Source organism: Phocoena sinus, chromosome 5 (assembly GCF_008692025.1).
Source record: "Phocoena sinus isolate mPhoSin1 chromosome 5, mPhoSin1.pri, whole genome shotgun sequence".
Classification (NCBI taxonomy): Eukaryota; Metazoa; Chordata; class Mammalia; order Artiodactyla; family Phocoenidae; genus Phocoena; species Phocoena sinus.
Window position 1 is genome coordinate 49,466,898 of NC_045767.1, and position 9,535 is coordinate 49,476,432.

Sequence of the window (9,535 nt, forward strand, 5' to 3'; positions counted from 1 at the left end):
AACAGAAAACAAAAGGAAGTTTGTTGAAAATCCCTTTGACTTGTATCTATCTCTCATAATTCAGAATCTTCTATTCACTGCTTCAAAAAAAATAACCAACGATTTAATTTAGAACTTCGCAAGGAAGGAAACTGCTCTTCTTTTCAAATACTGACATTCCCTATTTAAACAGACATCTTTATATCTCTACTTTCTATTGAAGTATAGTTTATTTACAATATTGTGTTAGTTTCAGGAAAATAGCATAGTGATACACTCTTTTTTTGGGGGGGTAGGTTATATTCTATTATAGATTACTACAAGATTTTGGGTGTAATTCTCTGTGCTATAATCCTTATTGTTTATCTATTTTAAGTATAGTAGTTGTATTTGTTAATCTCATACTCGTAATTTGTCCCTCCCACCAACCTCTCCCCTTCAGTAACCATAAGTTTGTTTTCTTTGGCAATCTGTTTCTGTTTTGCAGATAGACTCATTTGTATTATTTTTTAGATTCTATATACAAGGGATATCATATAGCATTTATGTTTCTCTGACTTATTTCACTAAGCATAATATTCTCTAGGTCCATCCATGTTGTTGCAAATGGCAATATCTCATTCTTTTTTACGCTGAGTAATATTCCATTGTGTGTGTGTGCGTGTGTGTGTGTATATATAGTTATCACATCTTTTTAATCTACTCATCTGTTGCTGGACACTTTGGTTGCTTCCATTTCTTGGCTCTTATAAACAGTGCTGCTCTGAACATTGGCTGCATGTATCTTTTAGAATTAGAGTTTTCATTTTTTCTGGGTATTTACCCAGGAGTGGAATTGCTGGATCAGATGGTAGTTCTGTTTTTAGTTTTTTGAGGAGACCCCATACTATTTTCCATAGCAGCTGCACCAAATTACATCCCTACCAACAGTGTACAAGGGTTCCCTTTTCTCCACATCTTCTATAGCATTTATTAACTTTTTGATAACTTTTTGATAATAGCCATTCTGACCAGTGTGAGGTGATACCTGATTGTGGTTTTCATTTGCATTTCTCTAATAATTAGCGATGTCGAGTATCTTTTTATGTGCCTCTTGGCCACCTGTATGTCTTCTTTAGAAAAATGTCTATTTAGCTCTTCTGCCCATTTTATGATTGGTTTGTTTTACTGATACTGAGCTGTATAAGCTGTTCACATATTTTGGATATTAACTCCTTGTCAGTCACATCATTTGCATATATTTTCTGCCAGTCTGTAGGTTGTCTTTCAGTTTTGTTGATGGTTTCCTTTTCTGTGCAAAAGCTTTTCAGTTTGATTAGGTCACATTTGTTTATTTTTACTTTTATGTCTTTTGCCTTGGGAGGCTGACCTACGAAAATATCACTACCATTTATGTCAAAGAATTTTCACCTATGTTCTCTTCAAGGAGTTTTATGGTGTCGTGTCTTACATTTAGGACTTTACACCATTTTGAGTTTATTTTTGTATATGGTGTGAGGGAATGTTCCAATTTCATTCTTTTGCATGTAGATGTCCAGCTTTCCTAATACCACTTGTTGAAGAGACTCTCCTTTTTTCTGTGTAAATTCTTGCCTCTTTGTCATAGATTAATTGACTGTAAGTGTGTGGGTTTATTTCTGGGATCTCTGTTCTCTTCCACTGATCTATGTGTCTGTTTTTGTGCCAACACCATGTTTTTTTTCATCACTGTGTCTTTGTAGTATAGTCTGAAGTCTTAAAGGTTTATACCTCCAGCTTTGTTCTTTTTTCTCAGGGTTGCTTTGGCAATTCTGGGCCTTTTGTGGTTTCATAGAAGTTTTACGATTATTTATTCTAGTTCTCTGAAAAAATGCCATAGGTATTTTCATAGGAATTGCATTAAATCTGTAGATTGCTTTGAGTGGTAAGTCTATTTTAACAATATCAATTCTTCCAACACAAGAGCATGGGATAGTTTTCCATTTCTTTGAATTGCCTTCAATTTCCTTGATAGTTTTCAACATATAGGTCTTTTGTCTCCTTGGTTAAGTTTATTCCTAGAGTGCTTTTTTTTGTTTGTTTTGCTTTGTTTTGATGCAATTTTAAACGAGATTTTTTTTTTTACTTTCTCTGATATTTCATTATTGGTGTACAGAAATGCAACATTTCTATATATTAATCTTGTACCCTGCTACATTGCTAAAATCATTTATTAGCTCTAATACTTTGTGTGTGGAGTCTTTAGAGTTCTTTATATGGGGGATTATGTCGTCTGCAAATAGTGACAGTTTTACCTCTTCCCTTCCCATTTGGATACCTTTTATTTCTTTTTCTTGTCTGATTGCTGTGGCTCTTTATATCTCTTAATCTCATGTTTTCCATTCTGTTCTCTGTCTCTGCTGGTCTGGATAATTTCCTCAGTTTTTACCATCGTTTGTTAATACTTTCTTTACTTGTATCTAATCTGCAGTTTAAATCTATCTCACACTTTTAATCATTACATATTTTATTTCCAGAATGTCTATTTCTTTACTCATTTAAAAAATATTTATTGAAAATCCCCTATGTACCAGCTACTGTCCTAGGCACCAGAGATAAAGTAGTGAAGAAAAAATAAAATGCACTGCCCTCAGGAAATTTAGATTTCAGTGGGGGTAACATACAAATATATAAGCAAAATGTATATCAGATGGTAATAACTGCTATTTTAATAAATAAGAGAGATAGGGGAGGGGGAGAGTAGAGTGCCACAGGGGAAGAACCTCACTGTGCATGAAGTCTAACTGGATAAGGGATGACCTGGGACATCTAAGTTGCTGTGGGCCTGGCTTGAACATGATGATGGGTACAATGGATCTCATTACTCCTGTCAATGATATAAAGAGAATGTGAATAGTAAGTCTTACCTGGAACACATGAGACTGGCTCCTGGACTCCCTTTGGTCTTTTGGTGATGGTTCTGCTTCTGTAATTATCTTGTGGACATCTTTAAACTACATTTTAAGCTTGAATGTTTTGGGGAATGGACTGTTAATAGATATTTGACCTACTAACTAACCCATGGAAGGGCTGGATTGTGGTTACAAGTGCCAAAGGGAAATTCTACTCTTTCCCTCTATCCATTGCCAAGTTTTGAAACAAAAAACTTTTTGTGTTACCCATTCTCTGCACACCTTGAGGGTCCCAGCTTTTTGCAGCAGGGCGGAGGTTTATTTTCATGTTCCCCACCTAACATCGGCTCTAAGCTTTCTTCCCTTTCCCTCATGCCCCTATTGTCATCAAAATAGAAGTTCACAGACATCCATGATGAGAAGGTATCTTGGGGCAAATCAAAACAGCTCTAGAACTGTAGTCTTACATCTACAGATTTCAGCTTCCTTTTCGCTTTTGGCTTCTGAGGATCTCCCTTGAATTCTTGCCAGCTCAGCAATGCATTTGAAAAGATACTTCACATATTTATTCAGTATTTTTAATTGCTTTGTAGTAGAGGTTCTTTATGGAATACAGTCTGTCTTGCCCTTTTCTCTGTTCAGTTTGAGCAAAAATTTTCCGTGAAGATAATCTCTACATAGAGCACAAATCTTTGACAGTTGAGCATAGACAAAGCTCCTGAACCTTCTCTAACCTCTGAACTAGAAATGAGTTCATTCCCCCAAAAGTGTTCATTCTACCAGTTCATTAATAAAATCATGTCATTAATAATGAGATTATTTGAATCAGGATATTTACTACATTAATTCTAGACCACTAGGAATTTTGCCTATGCTATGGGGCTTGGTAACTAGCAACTTTCATTGTTGATTTTATTGTTTTCAACTGAAGATTGCTGCAATTCATTTCTTGCATATAATCTTCACTTTAGATTTATACTGGGTTTTTAAATGTTTAGCAAAAGGACTTTTACCACCATTTTCTTTCCTTTTTAGCCAAAGTGAGAATTACAACATGAACCAGACTGGATCAAGTAATACTATGAAGCTTATTTCTTTATCATCATTTCTAAAGAAAACACACACATACATACAAACAGAACAGTGACTCTCAAGGCAAAATACTTCCAAATGAAATAGAACTTTATAACCAGAAGAAGTAAGTGAATTATATGCCCTAAGACAACAACCCACTCCCCAAACATCTGCATTCTGTTTTCAATGAATGATTTTTACTTTCATCATTGTTCACATGATGATCTGAAAAATAAATAAATAAGTAAGCCAATAATAAAGCAGGCAGGGCCTAGAGGAATTGAAGGAAAAATTCAATACTGCTTACTTTAATAGAACTCCCCATACAAACTCTTTCCCAAAATAAACTGCAGATATAGCAGAATACAATGCATTGCCAAACATTACATGCAATCTTGTGATGGAGGACATAAACCCACCCTGATGCCTCAGGTAATCAAGCGCTATACAGCTTCTAAAACAAATTCTAGTGATCACATTTGCCAACATTTCTCATAAGAAATCTCTCTTGTTTTCTTTAGTCCACCTGGGGCAAACATTTTCATTGCATTCATTCTATAAATCAGTTACTTTACAAAGCACTGTGCAAGGTCCTTTCGGACATATCCTCTCTGATTTCTCAGAAAAATCCAGTGAAGCATTATGTCCATTTTATAGGAAGCTGAGGTTCAGAGAATTTCATGTATTTTCCTCAGATGATTTAACCAGATGGTTATGGAAATTGTGCCATGAAATGGTTTAAGACACTATGAAGCGATTTGTGGCCAAAGCAATATTAATTTGGGACATGAGTGACAAAGCACATCTGCCTGGAACACTACTTGGAAAGTGGTGATAATTGGCACATGAAGGGTGTTTTTATGCAGCTGTGTGACACGAGGATATAGAAGCTGGGCTGGGAAGCAGCTCTCTCTTAGAGACAGCTGTGATGAAACACTGCTCTTAGGAGCTACACAGACAGAAATCAAGAAAAAAATGGGAGGAAAAGAATAGAGAACAAAACACAGAATTCAAGACATTAAAAAACCACATATTTTAGATGGCATGGATAGGTACAAAAGGGACTATAACCATGAAGTTTTTCATGGGAGAAAGATTGTGGGCATTAATTTTACTCTAATTTTTCATAATCCCATGCTACTAAGACCTAGGGACATCGATTTATCTTACAAATCAAAATGAAAACATTTGTCCACTGTGTCCAAAATGCTAAAATCTATGACTTTCTTCAATAATAAATATTTTAGGTTTCTTAGTGTTTTAATATTTACTATGACTACTATTTATGATTTAGACTATTTCATATTTAACAGAGTTTTACATGTCTTATCTCATTTATTTATTCTGAAAATGTTAGAAAAGCAATAATATTATCCTCATTTTATAAGAAACTGAAGCTCAGAGTGTACAACTGCCTCCCTAATGTTGCCCATCAGTTTGGGGGGACACATTTTTTTGTTTTCGCTTTTCAGAATAAAGGTTGATACCTATGAGGTAATCAGGATATGTATTTTTTACTCCCATACTGTCAGTAAAATACAAGAAAGAATAAATTATTTAAAGAAACATACAGAAAAACAGAAATAGAGCTGAGACTAAAACTAGGTTTCCTGACTCCTTGGCCATACTCTACATTACCTAATAATTACTCATTGTTATTTATCTTCAACTTCTAGCAGAGGACATGGGAATTAATCACTCTAGAAATGTTTTTGAATGAAGATAAAAGTCGAGTGAATGAATGAAAGGATGACTCATTAATTTAAAACCACAGAGTCCCAATTCTAATGAAATCTGAGGGAGAGAGGTGGTTTCCATACATATAATTACATTTCCTCAACCTCATTCTCCTCTCTCCAACCTCCACCCTCACCTACTTCCAGAAAATACCCTTTCCTGTTCAGGGGAATCAGAGTTTGATTTAAAATAATTGATCTCAGAATGTAAAAAGGGCTTTAAAAATGATTAGTACAGCACGATGCTATATTTCAAGACAGTGTCTCTGCTTGCTGCACTCCAATCCATGAACCTGTTCTGGAAGTCTCCTAGCTCCACATCTTCCCTTTTACTTCTTTTTATAATACAAACAAGGGTTGAAAGTAAAAGGCAGAAAGGTTTGCTCCAGAAGACAAACCTTTCTGTGAGTTTTAGTTCCAACATTTAGTAGTTTTATAACATTAGTGAAGTCAGTAGATGTAGCATTTATCAAGCCAATGAATGACACCACACCACCTGTTTCGTTGCCCAAGTCAGAATACTTCTCCCTTCCTCCCTTCCTCCAACCTATAGGTGGAGTCTATACCTCTCCATCTTTACACCCTCTGTTGTAATCTGCACTTTCATTATTTCTTACCTGAATAAACCTCCTACGCTGTTTCCCCGCATCCACTGTGAATTCTCACCAATATCTTCTTTATACAACATCCAAAAATCTTTGCACAATGCACTGTGATATGATAATATCATGATCCTCCTCAAGACCCTTCAATGGTTTTTGTCTGCTCTTTGGAAGAAAAGCTTAAACATTCAACATCCAGACCTCTAAAACCTACCTCATCTGCCCCTATCCCTCCCTACACTCTATTCCATCTAGTCTAAGCTCAGATTCTCCAGAGCAACACTTTCTCCAGTCTCAGGTTCTTTCCCTTGACCCTTCACATCAGCCCCTTATTATCCTTCTCACGTCTCAGCTCAAGAGACGTTTCCTCAATGAAGCTTCCAGACCCCTGCTGCATATACAGTCAAATCCCTTTTGGCAAAGCATTGATTTCATTGGCAATTATCCACTAATTAGCAAGTTGTTAATAATGTCTGTCTCTCTGACAAGAAAGAAAGGTCAATATGAGTTGATACAACATCTGTTTTACCTCCAGCACTGTTGTCAATGACCCCCAGTCAAAGACCACAAGGGACAGATGAGTAGTCAAGCAAAGTCAGACTTACTGGCCCATACAGTAAAAGACAGCTACCACGTGGAACTGTGGGTGCGGGCATCTCAGTAGAGGGTATTTAAGAGGAGCTTGTTTTAGGATTTGGATTTGTGTTAGACGGTTTTGTGGAAGAGGCAAGAAAATGTGATTTTGCTCTAGATTGGGTGCTGTTAGAAAATAAGGGCAATGGGATGACTGGATATGTGAATTGTTTTTATTTAGGAGGCAAGAATGGCAATGTGAAGTTAAAACTATAATTGGTAAAGAAACAGCAGTCGCTCACTGGTAAAGACAGCAGTCTCCCCATAAGCTGGGAAAGAGGCATGCTTTGTCATTTTTGTGGTTTGGGCTGTGCTTTTGTTTTGTCTGTCATCAGACATGATTATGGAGTTGTCTTGTTTTTGCCTCACATGGTGACTCCATGTGATGCAGGTATTCCGGGAAATTGAGTATGTATGCCAAATGGGTAAACACCATGAATTGCTGTGAGAGCCAGGCCAGCTCAGCTGACAGGAGTGGGGACCTGTTTTTTTTTTTTTTTTTAAATTCTCACTAACAGTTAACTCTGTGGCTTGAATGCAGAATTCACTCAAATAATTGATGAAAAAATGAATGAATAAATGTAGACTCTCTAAACTTCAACAGTCTCATGTTCTGGACAATATTTCACTGGCCCGAGAATAGATGTGAAGATTACTTTAGCCTCCTGCCACTTTAAAAAGCTATGATTCCAGAACACTCCATGACATAAATAACAGCAAGATCCTTTTTGACCCACCTCCTAGAGAAATGGAAATTAAAACAAAAATAAACAAATGGGACCTAATGAAACTTAAAAGCTTTTGCACAGCAAAGGAAGCTATAAACAAGATGAAAAAACAACCCTCAGAATGGGAGAAAATATTTGCAAACAAAGGATTAATCTCCAAAATATATAAACAGCTCATGAAGATTAATATTTTAAAAATAAACCCAATCAAAAAATGGGCAGAAGTCCTAAATAGACATCTCTCCAGAGAAGACATACAGATGTGCAATAAGCACATAAAAAGCTGCTCAACATCACTAATCATTAGAGAAATGCAAATCAAAACTACAATGAGGTATCACCTCACACCAGTTAGAATGGGCATCATCAGAAAATCTACAAACAATAAATGCTGGAGCGGGTGTGGAGAAAAGGGAACCCTCTTGCACTGTTGGTGGGAATGTAAATTGATATAGCCACTATGGAGAACAGTATGGAGGTTCCTTAAAAAACTAAAAATAGAACTACCATATGACCCAGCAATCCCGCTACTGGGCATATACCCTGAGAAAACCATAATTCAAAAAGAGTCATGTACCACAATGTTCATTGCAGCTCTATTTACAATAGCCAGGACATGGAAGCCACCTAAGTGTCCATCAACAGATGAATGGATAAAGAAGATGTGGCACATATATGCAATGGAATATTACTCAGCCGTAAAAAGAAATGAAATTGAGCTATTTGTAGTGAGGTGGATGGACCTAAAGTCTGTCATACAGAGTGAAGTAAGTCAGAAAGAGAAAAACAACTACCGTATGCTAACACATATATATGGAATCTAAAAAAAAAAAAAAGGTCATGAGGAACCTAGGGGCAAGACGGGAATAAAGATGCAGACCTACTAGAGAATGGACTTGAGGATATGGGGAGGGGGAAGGGTAAGCTGGGACAAAGTGAGAGTGGCATGGACATATATACACTACCAAATGTAAAATAGATAGCTAGTGGGAAGCAGCTGCAGAGCACAGGGAGATCAGCTAGGTGCTTTGTGACCACCTAGAGGGGTGGGATAGGGAGGGTGGGAGGGAGACACAAGAGGGAGGAGATACAGGGATATATGTATACATATAGTTGATTCACTTTGTTATAAAGCATCAACTAACATAACATTGTAAAGCAATTATACTCCAGTAAAGATGCAAAAATAAAGAAAAAGCAAACCTATGATTCCAGAGTGTTTTAAAATTTATATTCATATCTTTATAACAACATATGTAAGATCACAGGTTTCATAAGAAAAAAGCTAAATTATAGGATTTTGTGACCTGATAAAGACTTTATTATCTCTCACTACACTAGCATTTACTTTCCTAAACATATAATGTCGTTCTTGCCCATTCTAACCCCATTCCACGCACAAATAAACAATAAATTCAAACCTGAACTGTAGAAACCTAAGAACAGATTTACAATTTCTACCTAAATGCAGAGCAGGGAATATAATTTAATGGAGAAGACAAAAAGCACAAATTAAAAATACTGTTTCACTAGCTTTAATCTCCAGTAGAAATTAAAATCTCACTTTGAGGATTCTCCCACCCAGTATGTTGGGCTGAGGAAGGAGAGGAATCCAGAGCCTTTTGAATAACCTCATGTCTTAATGGTTGTATTACTGTATAAATCTATTAAAAATAATTTGAATAGTACACTTAAAATGTGTGAATTTTACAGTATGTAAATTATACCTCAATAAAGCTGTTAAAAAACAAAAGTTGGTGGAACTATATCTAGATTTGTGGTTTACCTAACTGGGCTGCAAGGCTTTTTACCCTTTTTCCTGTAGTCTCACTCTAATAAATCCTCATCTAGAGAACGGACTTGAGGATATGGGGAGGGGGAAGGGTGAGCTGTGACAAAGCGAGAGAGAGGCA

At 36.3% G+C, this 9,535-nt stretch overlaps 1 long non-coding RNA gene across 1 annotated transcript; it reads right to left on the minus strand.

The window, feature by feature from the left end:
- Positions 1-416: 416 nt before the first annotated feature.
- LOC116754623 lies at positions 417-2,196 on the minus strand. Its single transcript, XR_004350103.1, has 3 exons — positions 2,184-2,196; positions 1,688-1,692; positions 417-595 (listed from the first exon to the last, which is right to left on the minus strand). It is a non-coding gene; the product is annotated as an uncharacterized LOC116754623 (long non-coding RNA).
- Positions 2,197-9,535: the final 7,339 nt, after the last annotated feature.